Source organism: Pinus tabuliformis, chromosome 1_2 (genome assembly GCF_031772625.1).
Source record: "Pinus tabuliformis cultivar Carrire ecotype Pingquan chromosome 1_2, CPIR1, whole genome shotgun sequence".
Lineage (NCBI taxonomy): Eukaryota > Viridiplantae > Streptophyta > Pinopsida > Pinales > Pinaceae > Pinus > Pinus tabuliformis.
This window is the reverse complement of record NC_142298.1, coordinates 340,164,866-340,188,647: the sequence shown is the minus strand read 5'-3', so window position 1 is coordinate 340,188,647 and position 23,782 is coordinate 340,164,866.

Here is a 23,782-nt window from a genome sequence, read left to right as displayed (position 1 = left end):
CACAGTTATAGCAAATAATCTGTCCTCATCCTCGACCATCTCCACAACCTCGACCAGTACCTTGAACTCGACCTTGGTAACCACCTAGACCATTGTATTGTCCATTTTCTTTGGCTTGCATCCTATATGCATCAACACTTCAATCCATCATTAGTTCATAAGCACAACAATTGTTTTCATCATGTCCCACTGATTTCCAAAACTTGCAATATAGGTTCCTTGTAGTCTACACATATTTTTGCAACAGAAAATGGTCTTTAGCGCAGTTGTTCACCCCTAGTTTTACATATCTCTTACCATAAGTTGGATCCAGGATTTAAAGGATTCGGTGCTCCACTATCGATGTAGTTTATGAAATGAGGACATTGTTCCTTATAATGGCCTTCTCCTTTACACTTTGTACACCATATTTCTTCTTGAATTTCTTTAATTTTCTTCATATCTTGTATCTGTAGAGTCAAATTTTCTAGCTGACTCCCAATCTGTTGCATAACTGCATTGGTGTCCCCTATCGGCGAAGCTTCTAAAATCTTCACAAGTTCTAAGGATTCAGCTTGAATTTCTAACTTCTGTTGTGACAAAGGAAATCTTATATGTGGAAGTAGCGCAACTATAAACCACTCTTTATGTTATTGCGAAGCTATTTCGAAGCTCACCTGATCCAATAGTATTTTGAATATTTGATCAAATTCCCAAACAAACTCAGTAGGCTTTTGTTTGATTTCTTTTAGCTCTGTGATGCACTGCGACTCAGACTTTGGCTTCTTGAATTATTTTATCAGTGTTGTTTTAATGTATGCAAATGATCTATTCTGATTTCTCGAATACTTCATGTACCATGTCAACTCTATTTCCCAAAATTTTGTAACAAGTTGCGCTTTCTTCATATTTTCATCACGGACCTGCTTCGTTGTCCATACTGCTTCACATAAAAACCAGAATTTTTCTAGATCCTCTGATCCAGTCCCTTTAAAAATAGGCAACTTAATATCATCAACCATATTTCTTCATGGTGGGGGAGGGGGAGGGGGAGGGGGTGCAAGAGGGGGATTCGTAAGGGGAGGGGGATGGGGGGTAGGGGGATAGGGGAAACCAAAAGCACCCTGATTACTGCTTGATTCTTGCTTTGGTGAAATTTTAGGTTGGATGGGCGAATAATATGAAGTTACCTCAGGGTTCTTAGGACAATTTTCTTCACTTTCAAACTCACTTAATAGAGGGCTATAGTCAGCTTCTATAAAAGTCTTTGGATATTAGCCACAAGATCTCTTTCTAGTCTCTATTATATATCATTTTCCACATCGTGTTGTCCCAGTCTCTTCTTTGGATCTTCTAAACATAACTGAATAATAATTTGACTGCATTTGTAAAATCCCCTTTTCACACAAAATCATCTTAATACAAAGGTTCAGAGATTTTAAGAACTTACCTCACAGTCCTTTGAAAAATTTTCGTTCTACTTTGCTACAGGAAAAAAACGAGTCTACCGCAAACTTAGTAATGAATCCTCCCATGATTCTATCAATCTATAAATCACCAACCCTTGAGATCCTATTGTCAGTGTTCTTGAGTCATTGCATTAGTTTAAGATTCCACTCCTTAGGTTCGTATCATGTAAAGCAATATTTTCTCTCAGTTAACCTTGATATCCACTCGTATAGCTCCACATGGAATGAGCCAAAGAAGATGTCGTATTGATATTTGAAAATATACTTCTCCAACAACCTCCTAGTTGGAAAACGAGTGTTTCTATTCTCTTTTTATGCAAATTCTCATTCCTTATGTTCTACCCAATATTAAATTTCTTTCTTCGACGGATGCCACATAAACATCCCTCAAATAGATATCGGTCCTGACAACGGAACCATTTGTTGCCTTAGTGTTAACGGGAAAAGTGTCTACTTAGAACGCCTCTATCCCACTAAGGTGTGACAGTACCTTAGAAACAAACAGAGAAAACTACTTTCGTATTCTTCTTTATGAACTATAAACGAAGAGGAATAGGATGAACCAACCTGTGTCTTGCGCTAGTCTTTTGATCCAATCTCTCTCCTCTTTGAGAGCTTCCTGCTACCTGCTTCCTTTCTTGCCCAGCTTCACCAAGTTCCTGCAAGATCACAGAAGAAGAAAACTACACAAAGACATGGATTTATATTCATAAATAGCTTAGGATCAGATTTAAGCTAAACATGCAAATATAACAAAACATCATTGATACACAAGCATGTAGGAGAAACTCAAATAGTTTTATTAATATAACAAGAAGGTCCAGGAGGAGTTACAACCAATGATTCCTGATCCAGCATCAACCCCCCAGCAAAGGAATCCCCTCTTCACCTCCAACAAAGCATAAATCACCCAATACTCTGATCTCTATCTCAAAACCAACAACAATTCTCTGCAATGTACAAAATTCCAGCCTCTGGATCTCTGGGATGAGGGATCCATATATAGATGTATGCAAAGAGGATGAGTCAGCTTATGATTTGACTAGTGGCTTCTCTCTGTCAGTTCTTGCTTCCACTTGGAGACTGAGAGCCTCTTACTCATCCTTGGTCGAACTCAGTGAGGCAAGTGTCATTGGGGAAGATTCTGGAAGCTTCCATTGTCTGTCCACCTCGCGGAATGACACTGCCATTTGTCATTTCCCGCTCAGCGCACCCTGGTAGTGCATTTAGGTGCGTTGCAACGCACCTAGCTAGTGTACCGGGGTGCTATGCAATGCAGCTAGCTAGTGGAGCAGCTGAAATGATCCTGATTTGACTGTTTCTGAGCAGTTTCTGGTGGAGAACTTCTGGGAGAAGCTGTAATTTGTTGACCTTGTTCCTCTAGGGGTCGGAACAACACTTTTAGGGACTTAGGATCCCTTGGTTTATGGACATTTCATGCTTAGAGCTGTAAGGCACAAAAATGTCTATAACAGTTGCCCCCTAAAGTATGAGGCCGTTTATCGGGTGAAATGCTTTATTAGGAGGATCCGAAGTTCTTTCAATGCTGGGAGGAGACCTGTAATAAGATACAATACAATACATTATCTTCATACTGTTTTCATGATCTAGCTGAGGCGGGCATTCCCATGCTCAGCTTTATAAATTCATTTTCATGTACATAGGACAGACAATCGTCTGATGGTACACTGATGATTCTGATAGAGCCATCATACCTTTTGGTAGGATGATTATCTGTGCTGCAATGCTGTACATTTCAATGTCTTTATTTTCCTGAATATATATCGCAGCCCGGATGGATGAAACTAGATCTAGGGTCTTCAATCTCGTCCGATCTTTACTCGAAGTACAAGTCGATCCATGTGAGAAATGTTTTGAAGTCGAACATGGAAAGATATCGCTTGATTACCAGTCAATGATGTAAACTGTTAACAAGCGCGAGAGGAATCACCGATAATGATGATGACCCTCAAGGTACTGCAGCACAATTCACGTGGTGTGAATAAAGGACTTGGCGTCGAACACCACGCAAAATCTTTCGATCGAAGGTCATTGATGTATACCTGTCGCCGGAAGTGAGAAACTTGCCATTGAGGCATGCAAGCTTCAAAGTACTGAATGGGGTGTTCCTAGATCAACTTCTTGGATAATGTGCTGATGTCGACAAGAAGCGATCCGTCAAAGGAGGGCCTTGATGAATCCCACATCAATGACACGGAATGGAGCAAATGATTTTGATGGAGGTGAAAACGATCTGATGATATATGGTTCAGGATGGCGGTCATGAAAGAATGAAGTGTAATGTATGGTAGTGGATGGGACACGGATGACTTCTCTGGATGACTTCTCTTGAACATGTCGGCGACACTTATGTGATGGATTGGTAGCATTTACCCCAAATGTGGATGGTATGGCGTGACCATGGTGATGTGACCGGTGAATGAAACAACCCAACCTGACTCAGGCACGGAGTGGAAGTGTCATGTTCAAGAGCGACTTGCTACCAATAAAGACTCTTTGAGTTTCTTCCCAATTTTTTCCCTAGTCATTGCTGACCAGTACCTCTTTATTTTTGTCAAGCTTGAGGAGGATAACATATGCTTGTTCTATAATTTTCGCTTCGGGCAAACCCATCGCTATGTTTTAACGAGCCTAGCGATAGTGAAACTTGTTCTCGTCTAAAGACAAGTTTGCCGCTATTAATCTTTTTAACGAGTTTAACGACAAAGATAACTCGGTCCTTTTCATTTTTAGAGAGTCTGAAAAGGTACGTAAAGGTAACTCCGAAATTCCTTTTTCATCATCTAATCCCTTAAGTCCGAAAAAGTATAAAACAATACAGAAGGGATGAATTTTCGATAGTTTTAACGAGCCGAACAAAACAAGCGCTCGATCTTTTTGTGCAATAATCCCTCAGGTCCAAAAAGATTAAAATCTAGAGGAGGGATAGCGCTTCCGGTCGCTTTAACGAGCTGGAAGGCCAAAACTCGACAATCTTTTCATATTTTCCGAGTCAGTTGGAAAGAGCTTAAAGAAGACTCGTCTTTTCAGGAACGAGTGATAAAATGGGTAGCAGCTGATTCCAGGTAAGGGTTGGAATTTTCCAATCACGGCAGTGTCACAAGGATGGCTAGTGAAATCACTCTTCGCAACTGTTCCTCAAAATGGGTAAACAATCAAATGGTGGTGAATGATCGGCCAATGGAAAAGTGGAGGTGACGGTGCAAACACGACCAAGGCTTTAATGGCTGAAATGCTTCATTCACGGTGGTTATTTACTGGAGAATAGTTCATTTTTTAATGAGCTTAAACGCGGGCGGAAACACTTGCTCATGTCTGTTGTTGGGAAAAGTATCTATTCAGAACGCCCCTATCCCACTCTAAGGTGTGATAGTGCCTTAGCAACAAACAAGGAAAACTACTTGAGTATTCTTCTTTATGAAATGTAAATGAAGAGGAAGGATGTAACTAACCTGTGTCTTTCGTTAGTTTGTTGATCCAATCGCTCCTCTCTTCAGTAGCTCCCAGCTCCCTGCTCCCTTACCGGCCCAGCTTCATCGAATTCCTGCAAGATCAAAAAAGAGAGAAACTACACGAAGATATAGATTTACATTCATAAAAAGCTCAGGATCAGATTAAGCTAAACATGCAAATATAACAAAGCATCATTGATACACAGCATGTAGGAGAAACTCAAATAATTTTATTGATATGATAAGAAAGTCCAAGAGGAGATACAACCAAGTGAGTCCCGATCCAGCATCTACCTCCCAGCAAAGGAATCCCTTCCTCTCCTCCAACAAAGCATAAATCACCCAATGTACTAATCTCAATCTCAAACCAACAACAATTCTCTGCAAAGTACAAAATTCCAGCCTCTGGATCTCTGGGATGAGGGATCCATATATAGATGTAAGCAAAGAGAATGAGTCAGCTTATGTTTTGACTTGTGGCTTCTCTCTGTCAGTTCTTGCTTCCACATGGAGACTGAGAGCCTCTTACTCATCACTTGGTCGAATTCAGTGAGGCAAGTGTCATTGGAGAAGATTCTGGAAGCTTCCATGGTCTTTCCACCTCGTTTAATGACTCTGCCACTTGTCATTTCCCGCTCGACGCACCTGGGTAGTGCATTCAAGTGCGTTGCAACGTACCTAGCTAGTGTATTTGGGTGCTTTGCAACGCAGGCAGCTAGTGGAGCTTCTGAATTGATCCTGATTTGACTAGTTTTGAGCAGTTTCTGGTGGAGAACTTCTGGGAGGAGCTGTCATTGGTTGACCTTGTTCCTTTAGGAGCTGTAACAACATCTTTAGGGACTTTGGATCCCTTGGATTATGGACATTTCATGCTTATAGCTGTAAGGCACAAAAATGTCTATAACAATGTCTTATGTTTATTTTTTAATGAGCTTGAACTATGTGCTAAAACTGCTCGATTAGATGGTCTTGTTTTGATTTTTACCATAAATAGCTTCATCTTTCCAAAGATAGTACTGTATTTTCAATTGCTTCATCAAACTAGTTAGAAATGAATAATATTTGCTTGAAAATGAGATTAAAACGCTAATATTTTACTTTGAACTACGTAAAAGCAATCAAAAAGTGTTTTTTACCTCTCATTTTACCATTTCATTTGAACTTGGTTTGTTGGAGCTTTGGAGGTGCCTTTTCCCCCTCGATTTTCATCAGCTGATTTCGGGAGATTCTGTGGACGATTCTCGGCGCCGTCTAGACCAGGTAGGAGCTAAACCCGAGCTCTTTCATTTCATGGTTTCCTTTTTGCATTCTGTGCTTCATTCCCTGCTTTTCTGAGCCCCTGGGGTTTGAGGGGTTCGTTCTGCCATAAACGCACCCTTAGTACATCAAAACCTGTGCTGAATGTTGGCCTGTATGAAGGCAGTTTGACATTCAACGTAGCTGGAACACTGCTGTAGGTGCGTTGGGCGTAGAAAGGGAATTTGTTGCACAGTTTTTGATGGAATTTTTGCCTGTTTCTCATCAAAATCAGGATCTAACTCCTCTCTTGTTTGTTTTTCAGAGATCTCGGAGCAAGATGACCCTTACATGGCGAGAACGAGAACATGAAGAAGAGGACATGATTTCCCTACATGATCCAGTTACAGTGAATGCGCTGCGAAATTGTGGCTTGCTGAAGTTCTTCCGCATCTCTAGCATGAGACAGCAGATCAACTTACTGCAGTATTTGTTCGATGCTTGGGATCCTATCAATCAAGTTTTCCAGATTAGGGGCAAATTTATCCCCTAGAATGCAGTAGACATCTACTTCTTGACTGGCTTGTCGAGGCGGGGTGCCCCCATCTCTTTGTCAGGTTCGGCCCGAGGAGGTGACTCTGTGAGAGATTATGTCCGCCAGTATTGCAGGGAAGGATCTCAGCCGAGTAAAGACGGCAAGATCATCATCCGTGATGTCACTGACAGGTCCCTTAGGAATATCCTGTTTACTTTTGGTAGGATGGCCGGTAGTGCGTCTCTTCATGTAGCCAACAGATCCTATATGCAGCATGCCTTGGAATGCCTCCAACCGAAGGTATTCAACTGGTGTGACACAGTACTTCTTGTGATGAAAGATCAGTTGACCAAGATAAAGAACGAGAGGTTGAAGAACTTTGGGTTTGGTTCTATTTTGACCGCCTTTTCCTTGGAGAAGATACCACTGATGCAGCCGCAGTACATTGCACTCGACTTACCTTCTCCTACTGAACCACGTATGCAGAGATGGGTTGACCATATGTCTAGGCATGCTGGCCAGTCTCAGATTTCATTTTCCGATACCTTCTTCAGGTGGTTTGATCGTCAGGAGATGGTTTATGCCGAGTATCCATATGCTGGCATGGACTTCCGGGGTGATCCAGATTTAGTACTGCCGGATGGCGAGCAGTGGGGTGCTATTGGTAAAATCTTTGACCATATCGCTGTTTACTATTTTTATTTATAATGTCCTTGTGCTTTATTCTATCAAGACTTTAATCAAACTCATGTGTACATGCAGATGTTGGTCCTATTCGTCCAGTAGTTCGCCTGAGAGTACCAGCTGTTGCCCCGTCAGGAGAGGCCGCCGGGAGAGTTATTCTTCGTGACCTCGATGTGGCCGAGACTCTCACAGCTGTGCAGGAGCAGGTTGAGAGCCTTACTCTCGGTATTCCAGATGTGAGGATCGACGAGCTACCTTTGCAGTTACAGCGGCATATTACTGGTGTGCCTAGACGATGGACTCGTCTCTTACGCATGATTGCACAGGCTGTGACTTGCTATCACGAGCATCATTAGACTAGGGTGCCCCCTAGCATTTTGAGTTTTTGGGTCATGTGACCGATTTTGTCTTGGTTACAGAACATTATATGTAAACCATAAACAACTATATATATTTTGATTTTCGGGGTTTTATTTTGGTTGAGCTATATGATCCACATGTAAAACATTGATGATGTGTTTCTTTTTATAAATGTTGCAAATGTCTATCTAACACATAGTTTGCTAATGAGTCGGTTAATGTGTTTAAGTTTCTGGAAATATGTTGGTATTGAATAAGATCAAATTGTCTTTCCAAAATCTTAACCCTTAGGAACATGCGATAAATAGCTGGGTTTCTGACGGAATATATACCATTGAGTTGTAGTATTACGAGTTGTGAGTCTAGCCTGACAATTAGTCGGCGTATACCATGGGTGATGGAATCAGAGAGAAGTTCTATCAACGCGCTATACTCAGCGATGTTATTCGTTGATTGACCAATATATACACCTCTGAAACTTACTAACTCGTCGCTTGGATAAAAAATGGCCCAGGCTGCGGAGGACAGGTTCCGCGAACGACTTGCTCCGTCGGCATATCCAACACATGGCTCCAAAAGGTTTGACATCTGCAATAAATGTAAAAAGGTGGATTACTCGACCAAAACAAACACTTTAGCGAAAACAAAAATCTAACAAAAGCATATTGGTTACTATTTATGCATAATAACGCTTGAGGTACAACCCATTACGAGGTTGCGCCAGTGGAACTCTGTCATAATCCATTAACTCGTAGGCTCCTTTTGCTAACACTCGTTTAACAATATAGGGGCCCATCCATAAAGACTTAAATTTACCTGCTCCCAATTTATCGGATTCTTGGTCGTAAAGCAAGACCAAGTCACCTTCTGAGAAGACACGGGGTTTGACATTTTTGTCGAACTGCGCCTTGACTCATTTCTTATGGGCTTCGTTAGCCAAAGTGGCATCACGACGGGTTTCATCCAATTGGATTAATTCCAAGAAATGAGCCTCTTCTTCTGAAGTTCCGGGGAGGAGATCGATTGCGAGTTTAAGAGACGAGATTTGACACTGGACTGGTAAGACTGATTCCAGGCCATATACCAGTTGGAAGGGTGTGAACCCGGTTGCATTCCTTACCAATGTTCGGTAAGCCCACAAGGCTGAGTACAGGATTAGGTGCCACCTTCTTTTGTGAACTCCGATCATGCTTTGCAACATGCGCTTCAGGACCTTGTTGATCGCTTCAACTTGTCCGTTGGCTTGCGGATAATACGGAGTAGAGCTGTCGTGATACAATCCTAGTTTGGCAGCTAATTCGAGCATCATGTGTTTGCGAAAATGCGATCCATGATCTGTGACTATAGCCTGTGGTACGCCGAATCTAGCGACTACATGATTGAAAAAGAAAAGGGCAGCTGTTTCACCAGTATTATCTAATGTAGGCATCGCCTCGGCCCATTTGGTAAAATAGTCAACTGCGACTATGATATACCCATGCCCCCCGGTCGAGGTGGGGTTACATGTCATGAAATCGATGCCCCATTTGGCGAACGGCCCAACAGCAACTATTGGATGTAGAGGTGCGGGTGGTCTTCTGGTTTTGCTATCAAAAATTTGACAAGCATGGCAACTTCTAACTGCGGTTATGCAATCTTTGAACATTGTTGGCCAGAAGTATCATGCTCGTAAGATTTTTTGTGCTGTAGCATATCTAGATTGATGCCCCCCACAGGCGCCTGAATGACACTCATTCAGGGCTTTTTCGGCCTCCTCATGGGTGAGGCACCTTCTCAGAACTGTATCGATACCACGACGGTAAATTGTATCACCGACGATCATGTAGTCTTTTGCTTGGTATCGAATACGTTTTTGTTCAGAGTGTGAGGTGTTTGGCCTAAACTTTTGGGTTTGGAGATAAATTATTATATCTCCATACCACTCATTTCTTGTAGATATCAGAAACAAATTCTCATCCACGATTGATTCTTCGGATGTTTCATCGTTGGACGACGATGGGAGATCGCATAATAGTTCTGCAAAAACTAGAGCTTTCTTTGACTTGGATTTTACAAATTCCAGATCAAACTCTTGAAGGATTGCTATCCATTTTGAATATTTTCCCCCCAGCAACTGTCGCGACAATATATAAGTCATGGGGTTGCAATCGGACAGAATGGTAGTTTTCCGAAAGAGGACATAGTGTCGAAATCTTTGTATCGCTTGAACAGCTGCAAGCGCTAGTTTTTCAACATAAGAATATTTTCTTTCTGTATCATTTAAGTTTTTACTTAAATAATATATAGGATGTTCAATTCCATCGACTTCTTGAACTAAAACCATTGCGATGGTTGTATCTGCTGCAGCCAGATACAGGTTAAAATCTCTTTGATAATCGGGGGCGTACATTAAAGATGCTTTCATTAGGGAATCTTTTAAAGCATCAAAGGAAGCTTGCGCGACCTGATCCCAGACAAAGGGTACCTCCTTTTTCAAAAGACGTGTATAACCTTTAGTAAGTTCGGCGTAATTTGGAATGAACCTCCTCAGAAAGTTTGCTTTCCCTTGGAGTTTCTGAATCTGAAGCAAATTTGAAGGTGGAGGCAAATTTATGATTGCCTGGACCTTGCACGGGTCGAGACGAATCCCATCCTTGGAGACTACAAAGCCAAGTAAACGACCAGAACTGACGCAAAATACATATTTGTGTGGATTGAGTTGTATTTTGTAGTGTCGGCAACGTAGAAATATCGCTCTTAAATGCTGCGGATGATCAGTCCGCTTTCGCGAATGAGCCGGAAGGTCGTCGAGGTATGGTTGAACGATGTTTTTGATGTCATGGAAGGCATAATTCATTGTCCTCTAAAATGTCGCCCCTGCGTTCTTTAAACCAAAGGGTAATTTTCGATACGGGAATGTGCCCCACGGACAAATGAATGCAGTCTTTGACTGGTCCTGTGGGCGGATATTTATTTGATTATACCCCGAAAATCCATCCATGAATGAAAAGATTTCGCATCCGGCGCATTCATCAATTATCTGGTCGATGAAGGGTGTAGGGTAGTTGTCTTTTGGACAAGCTTGATTTACATCCCTATAATCGACACACACTCTAATCGTCCCCTGTTTCTTCATAACAGGGACAATATTCGATACCCAATCGGTTAGAGGAACCGGGTAGATGAAACCAACATGGAGAAGTTTTTCAACTTCTGCCTTAATGGCAGCGGCTTTCTTGGGGTGCACCTGCCTTAGCCGTTGTCGTACTGGTTTAACATCTGGATACATCTTAATTTCGTGTTCAACGATACTCGAGTCGATGCCTGGCATTTCACTGTATGACCAAGCAAAGACATCTCTGAATTCGCGAAAAAGAGCGTTATATATTTCCAGTTCTGAAGGAGAACAACATTTTCCAACATAAATATTCTCTACAACATCTGTTTTATTCGAGATATTTATGGCTATAGTCTCTTCAATGTTGGATAAGTTTCGCTCGGAATCCACCGTATTTACAGTATTTGAAAGAAAATCAAATACTGAGGGATGATAAAGGTCATGTTGAGTCTCTTCTTCACAATCCGGAAGAAGGGAACGATGGTGGGAATCATTCCATGGTGCTCCTTCAATTACCATAGCTTGGAGAATTCCTTCATCGGTGACATGCACTTGCGACCAAGGATATGAAGGAGTACCATATTCTCTAGACCTATCTATCCAAACGCTTGATGAGCGTTGATTTGGGTTTGCCTCCCAGGCTAGAAACATTGATTTCTATAATATTTCTATTGGGCTTGGGGGCAAAACCATTGCATGATCCATATTGATATCATTTTCTGAGATCTTTGTAGAAGATATCATATTGCAGGTTCCTATCGATGCTACTTCCGCCAGATTGATTGGAGGCAGAAGAGCGAAAGTTCCCATTAGTATAGGATCTTTCAATAGGCCTACTCCGATATTCTAAAGCGAATGGGGGCTTCCATGGATCATGGGAATGCTTCCTGTAACTTGAGAACCATTGGGGAGGAAGTTTTGTTGATCGACGATTGTAATCCCTCCTTGAAAGGGAAATGCAATCTTTCTAAAATAGGTCGACACAATAGCTGCCATGGCATATATCCATGGTCTTCCTAGCAGGATGTTGTAATCAAGATTCCCATCGATGACTTCAACATCTATTTCTACCGTTTTTCCCCCTAGTTCAACTTTCAAGTTATTTAGGATACCATATGGGGTATATGTCCTTCCGTCGAATGCTTTTAATGTCGTCGCTGACTGCGACAAGGTTGGAGATCCTAAAGTTTTCCAACAACTCATCGACATAATACATGTAGATGCCCCCTCATCAATAATTGTTCGATGAACAGTTTTGTTGAGGGCTTTCACTTGAACAAGGAAAGCTAGTTGAGCCGGTAATTGAGGATCGTATCCTTTGTGGTCGAAGGATACTAGATTGGAATCCTTTGGATCAATCCCACTAATGGCCGATAACAAAGCCTGCCTTTGGGATGGGAAATTTTGTAGTACTTCAAGGGTCGACATAGCGGATGGCGATTGGGCCAAATCTTCCACTATGTTATAATGCTGCACCGCTCTAGCGCGGGGATTAAATGTCGACTTGTGTACTACTCCCTTCGGAGGTTTTATTGTCAATTCAGGAATGGTGGGTGGTACAAATTCTGTCGAAGTTGTTGTCGAACTACTTGGTTGATCTTTATCCTTGTTGTTCGACAGCTGCAGATTCCCGTAATCTTTGTTCCTTGTTGAAATCAAAGCATCATTCTGCTATTTTGAAATCGACAACATTAGAACTTGAGACGGGGAAGCATTTCCACTTTCAACCAGATTTGCTCCTGGATTTGGAAACGGATCAGTTAACACAGCTGAGGTTTTCAAACTTTTAAAGAATCTCTTAAGCTCAGCTTTGTATGGACATTTTTTTGTCCAATGATCCTCATCACATATGTGACATCCTGCAGGAGGTTTCCTATTTCCACGAGGGTTCGAAGAAGATTTTTCAGGTGATGATTCATCCTGTTTCTTCTTCTTCCCTTTGCCTTTCTTCTTGCTTCCTGGTTGTTTGGTTTCTTTGCCCTTATCTGTCGATACGACATTTACTTCCGAAGCAAGAAGTTCGTCTTTTGCATTTTGATCTGAAATCTTACGGGCCTTCTTGGATGTAGCCTTTGTCGATTTCGTGTCTGTTGTGCCAATCATGCCATCGCCGGCGTGAGAGTCATTGTTCGATTTATGAGGAGGAGGAATCGAGAATTCTGGTCTAGGGGCGTCAGGTATTTTGTCGTAGAGCGTGCCGGACTGAGTATAAATCAAGTCTAAATATTGTGCACGAGCGATAACTTGTTCTTCTGTTACGACTCCCCCCTTTGCCACATCTTCCGTGATGGAAGGTAGTAATGACTTGATAAACCATTCAGCTAATAGCTGATCGGGAACGTACGTTTTTACCATCCTACGACGACATCGCCACTCATGTATATGATCAGATATGTGAGTGGCCGTTGTCTGTTTGAAGTTAGTAAGGAGTTCTGTTCCTGTTTCATACCTTATCGGTAATTGAAAATGGGTTAAAAAGGTTGTGGCTAAGGTATTGAAGTTGTCGAACGAAGCTCTAGGCAATTCAATGTACCATTTTGCCGCTGGACCCGTTAACGTCCTCTGAAAGAGGCGAAGCCTTATCGAATCATCATTTAGGGTGTTTGATGAACACCATAGATGAAATGTCATCACGTGATTCGATGGATCTTCACCCAGATTTCCATTAAATTTAGGAATATTTGATGGAAGTTTATGTGGAATCGCTGGCCACCAAGAGGCGTAAGCAATTGGATCGTTTGTTAATTGGTTTAAATCAGGTAACTCTAAAGTTGCCACGAATGGTAACTGCTGATTCAGATTAGGTGAAGCATACCCAGGGTAAGATGGGATTGCCTGAGCAGTTGGTCTTTGCATGCCAGCATAATGCATTTGATGCTGGTATGATTGATAAGGTTGGTGGACATGACCATTGTAAAATGGTTGATTTTGACCGTTTTGAATGTACGGCTGTCCACTGTTCGCAAAGATTTGCTGCTCAGAACCTTGGTATACTTGTTGGAATTGTGGTTGTTGGTATTGCACCAGCCATGGTTGAGAAGCCATGTGCTGTTGCGCTATACTAACCGTTGGACCAAGGTGTGGGGTAATTGTACCCGTCTGGACCTGTGTCACCCCACCAGTTGGCGATTGTGGTTGAGTCACAGGGTCAAGGGGCTGTTGCATTACAACCTGAGAAATTTGAGGTTGGCATACAACAGGCAGCGTTTGAACTTGTGACACCGTCACAATAGCTGGTGTAGTCGGGATATTCGACATAGGTACACATTGTTGCATCGAATACACAACTCTTGGTTGTTGAGGTAGTATAGGTACCCAACCACTTGAGGTAATTCCAGTATAACCTGAATATTGCTGCGAACTCTCGTATGGATATCCTCTCGGAGGGGATAATGAAAGGGCATACTGTCCCCCATACGGTGGTAATCTAGAACTCAAGGGGATTGTTTGCCCTTGGGGACCGGACTGCCCAAATTTTCCTCCAAACGGATCAATTTTTTGAGACTCAACATAAGAGTTTCCGGATATTATTCCGGATGAACAAACAGGAACGGACCAGACTGTCGAAATAGCCCCTGAGTGGGCTCCTTCTAGCGGTTGAGAGCTAGTTGGGACAGATGGTATGCCGACGAACATTGTCGGAGTGACGACAGGGAGTTCTGCTGTCGCTGTGTCAGACGACACAGTCCTAGATGTTGACGGTTGTTCAGACATTTGGAGTCTATCCAAAAGATTACCTAGCGATTCTACAGGAACTTCCACTGGTGGTAGACTAACTTCTGATGAAGAAGGATATAGAGTGATTTCGACTCCAAATTGCGTTGGAGTAATTGTTTGAGGATCTTCTACAATTTCTTCAATTGCAATCAGACCAGGTGGAAGGGGAAGACCGTCAGGTCCGTAAAATATTTCTGGTGCCGAAGAAGGGGTGGAATCGACAGCGACAGATGTTTGAAGAGCAAGACTCTCTGAACCGGTTGTAGATGGAACTGGTTCGGTAACACAAGTGTTTACTCTCAGACTAGGATCAGTATCACTGTCCCTCTGTGGCTGTTGAACTTCTTCTGTAGAGGCAGGGTTTCCAGAAATGTTTGGAGTAACTGAAATCTCGGATGTCGTTGGAACACTTGTTCTAACTTTAATAGGAGATTTTGAACCGGTTAAACGAGTTCGCTTTGTCCGTACTGGTTTCAATTATGGAGACAAAGACGGTTGACTCGTAAGCCTCCGCGAACAACGGGGTTTCAATTGACTTTCTTCCACGATTGCGGATTACTCGATCAACTAAAATAAAAAAAGGGAAGTATGTTTCCGAATTAAATGAATTTTAGACGCTTTTGACACAACTTGTTTTTTCAATTTTTAAGAGTCGAGAAAAAACAAAAGATGACTCTAGTCTCCTTCGATTTTTAATGAGCTTGAAGTGACAAGTGCTCAGATGGACCTTTTCCGTTAAGGAGTCTGAAAAGGAACGAAAGGGACTGCTCTGGAGATCTAGGTAGAGGGAGTACCAAACCAATCGCAAAACTACAGAATACTTTTTACGGTATGGCAGTCAATCTTCCCGAATGCTGTGTTCGGTGCATTGCGATCAGTAGGGCGGCCGACACGACTTCCTATGGATAAAAGGTTTTAAGCCTATAGGGGTCTCCCAATATATATACTCGACGGTACGTGGGAGCACAAGTCCGTACTGGCACTTATCGTCTCAAAGTGGAGGAATCACCCAACCATCAGTGAGGACAACAGTTACCAGGCTTTACGACGCCGGAATACGTCTCTAGCCTAGACCTCTAAATGTTGTGCGTTAAGTTCCAAAGCGTTGTTAGATTCATTCAATTTATTTTAAGTTGATCTTTCTTAGAAGTTTGCCTTTTGGGATCATCACGAGATGTAGATGTAATTCCTAAAATGCAATCTAAAGATGATAAGAAAACTTTTATCTCTTTTCAGCAATGAAAATCCTAGCTACAAGGGGAAAAGAAAGACACAATCTTTTCTCAAAGAGCAAAGAGCACACTGTAGATGCACTTTTCCTAAATCAAGCCAAACAAACTATCAATATGCAAATGCACATATGCATGTATTTGTTTTCACTTTCTTAATATTGATGCCTAAAAAGAAAGTTGATGTACAAATCTGAATTTGCTTTCAAGTGACAAACACAAACAAGCTTCTTTTCGAAATCAAAAGGTAGAGAAGATTACGACACTTTATGATTTTGAAATAAACACTCGTTTCGACACTAGAAAGTCTCAAATTCAAACCAAAGGCAAAAGTAAAAGCATAATCGACTGTCAACAGCAAATAAACTTTCTCCTAAGATCAAAATCGACACTTACGACAGATCTAAATCCAAGGACGACAGTATGACTATTCTACTCTTTCAATGGAAAACCGTAAATGATGTAACAAACACACAAAGAACATCTACAGTCTTTTTGTACAAAGGAGGCGGAATTAAGGCAAAAGAAAAGGGGTTTTTAAACAGACACACACTGATCACAGGCTACAAAATCAGAGACAAAACTGAAAAAATGAAGCAAAGAACCTCAGCTGCACAAGGCTAGGCTGATCAGCGCACCTGTTACATAGAGAAACTGGATTGCAGCGCAGGTAGCCCTCTCGGGAACTGTGTTGAAATGCAGAATCTCTTCACAGAGCCTGTGCTGGGGCAGAAACGAGAATTCTATCCGGGTTCTGGGTAACGGTTTGTAGTTTAATCTATGGTTTTTGGCCGAGTAAAAGCAATCAATAATGCACAATCAGAGGGTGGATTTAAAGGAGGTCTAAGAGCTATCACAAAGGGTAATCAGATCATTTGTGAATTAGCTGTTCAAATCATAAACAAATCCAGTGAATGGATTGAAGTAGCAGGTGTCTACTTTGCATTTGATAATGGAAAATGCAGTTCGATTGCTACTTCTGTGTTTATGAAACAAACAACAAGAGAAACACAAACAAACTAACTAGACACGATCCCTAGTGGAGTTGCCATTTTGTTAACGGGAAAAGTGTCTACTCAGAACGCCCCTATCCCACTAAGGTGTGACAGTACCTTAGAAACAAACAGATAAAACTACTTTCGTATTCTTCTTTATGAACTATAAACGAAGAGGAATAGGATGAACCAACCTGTGTCTTGCGCTAGTCTTTTGATCCAATCTCTCTCCTCTTTGACAACTTCCTGCTACCTGCTTCCTTTCTTGCCCAGCTTCACCAAGTTCCTGCAAGATCACAGAAGAATAAAACTACACAAAGACATGGATTTATATTCATAAATAGCTTAGGATCAGATTTAAGCTAAACATGCAAATATAACAAAACATCATTGATACACAAGCATGTAGGAGAAACTCAAATAGTTTTATTGATATAACAAGAAGGTCCAGGAGGAGTTACAACCGATGATTCCTGATCCAGCATCAACCCCCCAGCAAAGGAATCCCCTCTTCACCTTCAACAAAGCATAAATCACCCAATACTCTGATCTCTATCTCAAAACCAACAACAATTCTCTGCAATGTACAAAATTCCAGCCTCTGGATCTCTGGGATGAGGGATCCATATATAGATGTATGCAAAGAGGATGAGTCAGCTTATGATTTGACTAGTGGCTTCTCTCTGTCAGTTCTTGCTTCCACTTGGAGACTGAGAGCCTCTTACTCATCCTTGGTCGAACTCAGTGAGGCAAGTGTCATTGGGGAAGATTCTGGAAGCTTCCATTGTCTGTCCACCTCGTGGAATGACACTGCCATTTGTCATTTCCCGCTCAGTGCACCATGGTAGTGCATTTAGGTGCGTTGCAACGCACCTAGCTAGTGTACTGGGGTGCTATGCAACGCAGCTAGCTAGTGGAGCAGCTGAAATGATCCTGATTTGACTGTTTCTGAGCAGTTTCTGGTGGAGAACTTCTGGGAGAAGCTGTAATTTGTTAACCTTGTTCCTCTAGGGGTTAGAACAAGACTTTTAGGGACTTAGGATCCCTTGGTTTATGGACATTTCATGATTAGAGCTGTAAGGCACAAAAATGTCTATAACACTTAGGTTGGGCTGAGCCAAGTCCAAAGTTTACTGCACACCAACAAAACCCTCAACCACTGGCCCTCTTGACAACGACCTGCAAGAAAATCACAGTCTCACCCGAAGTGATTATGGGAGGTCGCAGAACCAAGTTTCTGCAGTCTGTGGGGTGCTGCGAAGTTGCACTTTTGTATTTTCTTATGCTTTAACACTTACTTAATACTTTGTATTCACAAAATACTTCGCACTTATAATGTACTTAATAACATTACATTTATCACTTAAACATATCATAAACATTCATGAACTTTACAGTACTGAAATAAAGTGTAGATATTAAGCAAATAAACACATGTAGACACAGATTTTACCGTGGTTCATCCCAATGTGGGACTATGTCCACAAGAGTTGTTGCTTATAATATAGAATTTGTATAATAAATAGTTCTTCCTTGCACACACAACTGCAAGGTGTCTGTGAACTAAGCTGCAGATAGTCCGTGCACTAAGATGCAGACCTAGGCCTTCACGTACCCAGCTACGGAGCCTTTCCCCTTTCTTTGAAGTACAGATCAATAGAATACAACCATAAACCTAGATTTTGATCAATACCTTGATGCATTCCTTCTTTATTATTCATCCCTATATATACTATTACATGAGGGATTACATTGCTACATTACCATGGACCCGATACCATGGTTTCCAAAGTACAAGGGCCCATTATGGTCCAAAACCATCAACTTTTACAATATTATATTCTTTTCACAAAAAGGGAGCAGCTTTGCCGCGAAGCCCCCATACTGTGCGGTGAGTTTGTTGCGTGGTCCACTTTGCACTTTGTACTGCGAGCTTTATCCCAAAAATTTGGCTTCCTTGTCGAAAATTTGGCCAAGTTGTGTTGCGCCCAACTGTAGACCGATCAAAACTTAGCATTTTTTGCATAAGTGCTTGTTTGGGATCAAAATATGGGGTTTCCACAGTGCATACAAATAGCACGAAATCAATGAAGGCACAAGGGAGTGCTTGGAATGCAGGTCACATGAACAACCACAAGCTCGAATGAAATTTGGGGTTTCCAAAGGCGGAATGAAATTTGGTGTTTCTAATGAACACCCAAGGGGCATGACAACAACGAATGCACGAGGAAGCAACTGGAAAATGGGTCACACATATGATCAAGAGGCATTAGGGTGGTAAAAATTTAGGATTTTCGACATAGGCCTGGTATGCTCGGCTGCCTACACAATTCACTCAAAATAAATTGGGGGTTTCCTTTTGCACCCCTTTAGAACAAAATATTGGGTTTCCAGCGAGCACTTAAGGGGCATCACAACAACAAAGGCATGAGGAAATGCCATGAAAATGAGCCATACGAATGAGAATAAGGAATAGGGGAGGTCACAACTAAACATTTTGGGCACAACCTCGTGTGCCTGAGCACCAACAAGTGTGCCTCCCAACCTACTAGAATGAAATTTAGGGTTCCCATGGGCACCCAACTCGAATGAAATTTGGGGTTTCCAAGGAGTGTCAAAGCTACATGAAAAGAATGAAGGCATGAGGGACCAACCAGAAAATGGGATTCATGAATGATCCCAAGACATATGGGTAGCCACAACTTAGCATTTTTAGCATGGCCTAGTACACTCGACCTCGTCGCACCCCACATGAAAAAAATTTGGGGTTTCCATGGGAACTCGTCATGAGGGAATGTTAGGAAAACATGTCAGGCAAGCAATCACAAGGAATAAGCACGATTTTCAACTTCACATTTTTGGCATGCCCTTGTGTGCCCGGGCACCAAAACATGCATCAAGTCGGCCCACATGGCTGAAATTTGGGGTTTCTAAAGAGTGCCCAAGGGTCACAACAACAATGAAGGAATAAGGGAGGGACTGACTAATGGCCACACGAATGATCAGAAGGCACAAGGGTAGTCAAAACTTAGTGTTTTTAGCATCACCTAGTGTGCCCAGGGGATAATTCGGTCCACTCGAACGATTTTTGGGGTTTCTAGCAAGCATCCAAGGGGCACTAGAGAGACAAAGGCATGAGGAAGCGTCAAGATAATGAGGCACACAAACAAGCACAAGGCACAAGGGTGGTTACATATTAGAATTTTTAGCATGACCTCATGTGCTCGAGTGATAACAAGTGCATCGGCTCGACCCGTTTGAATGAAATTGTGTGTTTCCATGGGCGCCCAACCTGAATGAAATTTGGAGTTTCTAAGGAGAGCCCAAAGGGCACGAAAACTATGAAGGCATGTGGGAGTGACCAAACAATAGGTTGCATGAACGATCACAAGGCACAACGACAATCACAACTTTGCATTTTTGGTATGACATAGTGGTCCTGGGTACTGACGTGCCTGACCCGAATAAAATTTGGGGTTTCCATGGGTGTGGGTTTCAATCAAGCACCTAAGGGGAACAACAATATTGAATTCATGATCTTGGTCTAGGGAAACGCTATGCATGGATGAGCACAAGGAACAAGGGAAATCACATCTTAGCATTTTTGGCATGACCTCATGTGATCACGCATAACAAAGTGCACTGGCCTGGCCTACCCAAATGAAATTTTAGGTTTCCATGGGTGCCCAACCTTAATGAAATTTGAGGTTTCGAAAGAGAACCTAAGCGACAAGATAATAATGAAGGCATGAGGGAGTGACCAAAAAATGGACCACATGAATGATCACAAGGCACATGGGTGGTCAAAACTTAGCATTTTTTGCACGACTTGGTATTCTCGAGCACTAACGCACCGTAGATGAATGAAATTTGGGGTTTCCATGGGTGCCCAGCTCGAACCAAATTTTGGGTTTCCATGGGTGGCCAGCCCGAACAAAATTTTGGGTTTCCATTGGTGCCGAACCCAAATAAAACTTGAGGTTTCCTGTGAGTGCTCAAGCAGCATGAAACAATGAATGCATGAGGGAATGCCAGGAAAATGGGTCAAATGAATGAGCACAAGGCACAAGGGTGGTCACAACTTAGCATTTTTGGCACGGATTTATGTGCCCGGGCGCCAACAAGTGTGATAGTTGAGCTTACTTGTTTAAAATCAGGGTTTTCCATGCACGCATAGGGGTACGATAGCAACGAAGGCATGAGGGAGCCATGAACGTGCACAAGGCACAAGGGTAGTTACAAATTATCATTTTTGGCATAGCCTTGTGTGCCTAGGAATTAACAAGTGCATTGGCACAACCTTCCCAAATAAAATTTGGGATTTCCATGGGCACCCCACCCGAACGAAATTTGGATTTTCCAAGGTCACCTACCCCAAATGAAATTTGGGGTTTCCAGCGAGCACCCAAGGAATATGTGATCGATGGAGACATGAGGAAGCACTAGTAAAATGGGTCACATGAATACATGTAAGACATAATTCTAGTCACAACATAGTATTTTTGGCATGGTCTCAGGTGTCATGGAACTAACAAGTGCGTTGGCCCAACCTGCCCGAATGAAATCTGGGATTTTTGTTGTCGCCCATTCTAAAAAAAAATTGGGCTTTCCAAGGAAGCCCAACCGAAACAAAATTTGGGGTATCCAAGGATTCCCATCCTAAATTTTATTTAGAGTTCCATGGGGGCCCAATCTGAACAAAATTTAGAGTTTCCAAGGTCATCTAGCCCGAATGAAATTTGGAGTTTCTAGCGAGCGGCCAAGCAACACGAAAACGATGAAGGAACGAGGGAGCACCGAGGAAATGGGGTGCATGAATGAGCATAAGGCACAGTGGTAGTAACAAATTAGCATTTTTGGCATGGCTCATGTGCCCGAGCACCAACAAGTTCACTGGTTTGTTCTACCCGAATGAAATTTGGGTTTTCCATCGACACCTAGCTCAAACGAAATTTGGGGTTTCCAAGGGTGCCCAACCTGAAAACAATTTGGTGTTTCTGTGGGTACCCACTTCGAATTAAATTTGGAGTTTCCAAGGTTGCCCAACCTAAGTGAATTTTGGGGGTTCTATTTAGTGCCCATGGTACATGACAATGACAAAGGAATGGCGGTGCGCTGAACAAACAGGTTGAACGAAAGAGCACAAGGTAGAATGGATGTCATAACTTAGAAATTTTGGCACGAACTCATGTTCCCGGGCACCAAAATGCATGCCAACCCAACCCGCAAGGATGAAATTTGGGGTTTCCATGGGTTTCGTCCTAAATAAAATTTTAGGTTTCGAAGGGTACCAAGCGTGAAAATATTTTGTAGTTTCCATGGGTGCTCGACCTAATAAAATTTGGGGTTTCCATGGGCGAACAACCTGAATGAAATTTGGAGTTTCCAAGATTGCCTGAACCAAGCAAAATTTGGGTTTGTCAAGGGCACTGAGCCCAAATGAAATTTGGGGTTTGCATTTATTTCTTAAGGGACATGACAACGATGAAGGCACGAGAGAGCATCATGAGAATAGGCCACACGAACAAGCACAAGGCACAATGGTAATCACAACTTAGGATTTTTGGCATGGTTTTGTGTGCTTGGGAACCAACAAGTGCATTGACCCAACTCTCTTGAATGAAATTTTGGATTTTTGTCAGTGCCTGGCCCAAACAAAATTTGATGTTCTTGAAAAATATTTTGGATTTCCAGCGAGCACCCAAGGGGCATGACAACGACAAAGGCACGAGGGAGTGCCAGGAAAGAAGGTTGCATGAACGAGCAAAAGGCACAGGGGTAGTCACATCTTAGCATTTTTTCCACGACCTCATGTGCTCGGGTGCCAACAAGTTCGTCAGCTCCATCCAATAGAATGAACTTTTTGGTTTCTATGTGCAACCAGGCTGAACAAAATTTGGGGTTTACTAGGGCTGCTAAAGTGGGCTGACAATGACTAGGGCACAAGGGAGAACCCGACAAATGGGGCACACAAACCAACACAAGGCACAGGGTAGTCACAACATAGCATTTTTGGCATGAGATGGTCATATGGAATTATACAAGAATGTAACAGAATATAGATACAAACATAGACATAGAGATGCAATAGAAATAAAACTTCATTTCATTAATATCAAAGAACAGAAATATGCTTACATATAGAATGGAAATAAACTAGCCCAGGTGATGGTAGCTTATCTCTGAGACGCGATGTGGAAGCTACATGCCTTTGAACTATGTTACAATGAGGCTCAAGGCACTTTTTTTTTATTGAACAACAATGGAAAACCATAAAAAACAAAAACCCTAACCCCAGGAGATGGAACGATAAGAGTTTGTGGGCCCCATTGGGGTTAGTTGGGCAGCCAACTTTATAGGGTCGTAACTTGGTCACATGATATATGTTCAGAGTGTACGATACCTCATTGGAAACATATCTCTGAGTACTACATAATGTTTTGTAGGCCCCTTCCTATAGATATTAACCTGCTACATAAATCAAAAGAACGTCGTTTAGGGGGTCAAAAACGCTCTAGAAGTTAAGGACCCTAAAAAATGCTAAAAATAGTATTTGTTGCTATAATAAATGAAACAAATGAAACCAAATAGAGGTCTATGTGGAATAGGAGGGTGGCCACTAATATCCACCAGGATCATTGGTATCATATTTACATTACGACTCCATGGGAATGAGGGTTTGAAACATATTTCAGTTTCAAAGTTTTGTAGCAATATTCAGAAAAATTCATGCAAGTGATACAACCTCCACAGACCATTTTATAAGGTTCAAAATATCTCTTTAAATTATTTATTGTTATCTCATATGTGATTTTTACATAATTTGGTTTTGTTTCTCGGTTTGAGAGATATGAGCAATTGAAGTTACACATGTCTGGAACATTGCACGATCGCATGTACTGTGAGTTTCTGGAATCATTTTTTCCCTCCACAGGTCATCAAAGCTCAAGTTTCTTATATTAATAGAAATTTATATTCAATACATAAAATGGGTCTTTGACCGAATTT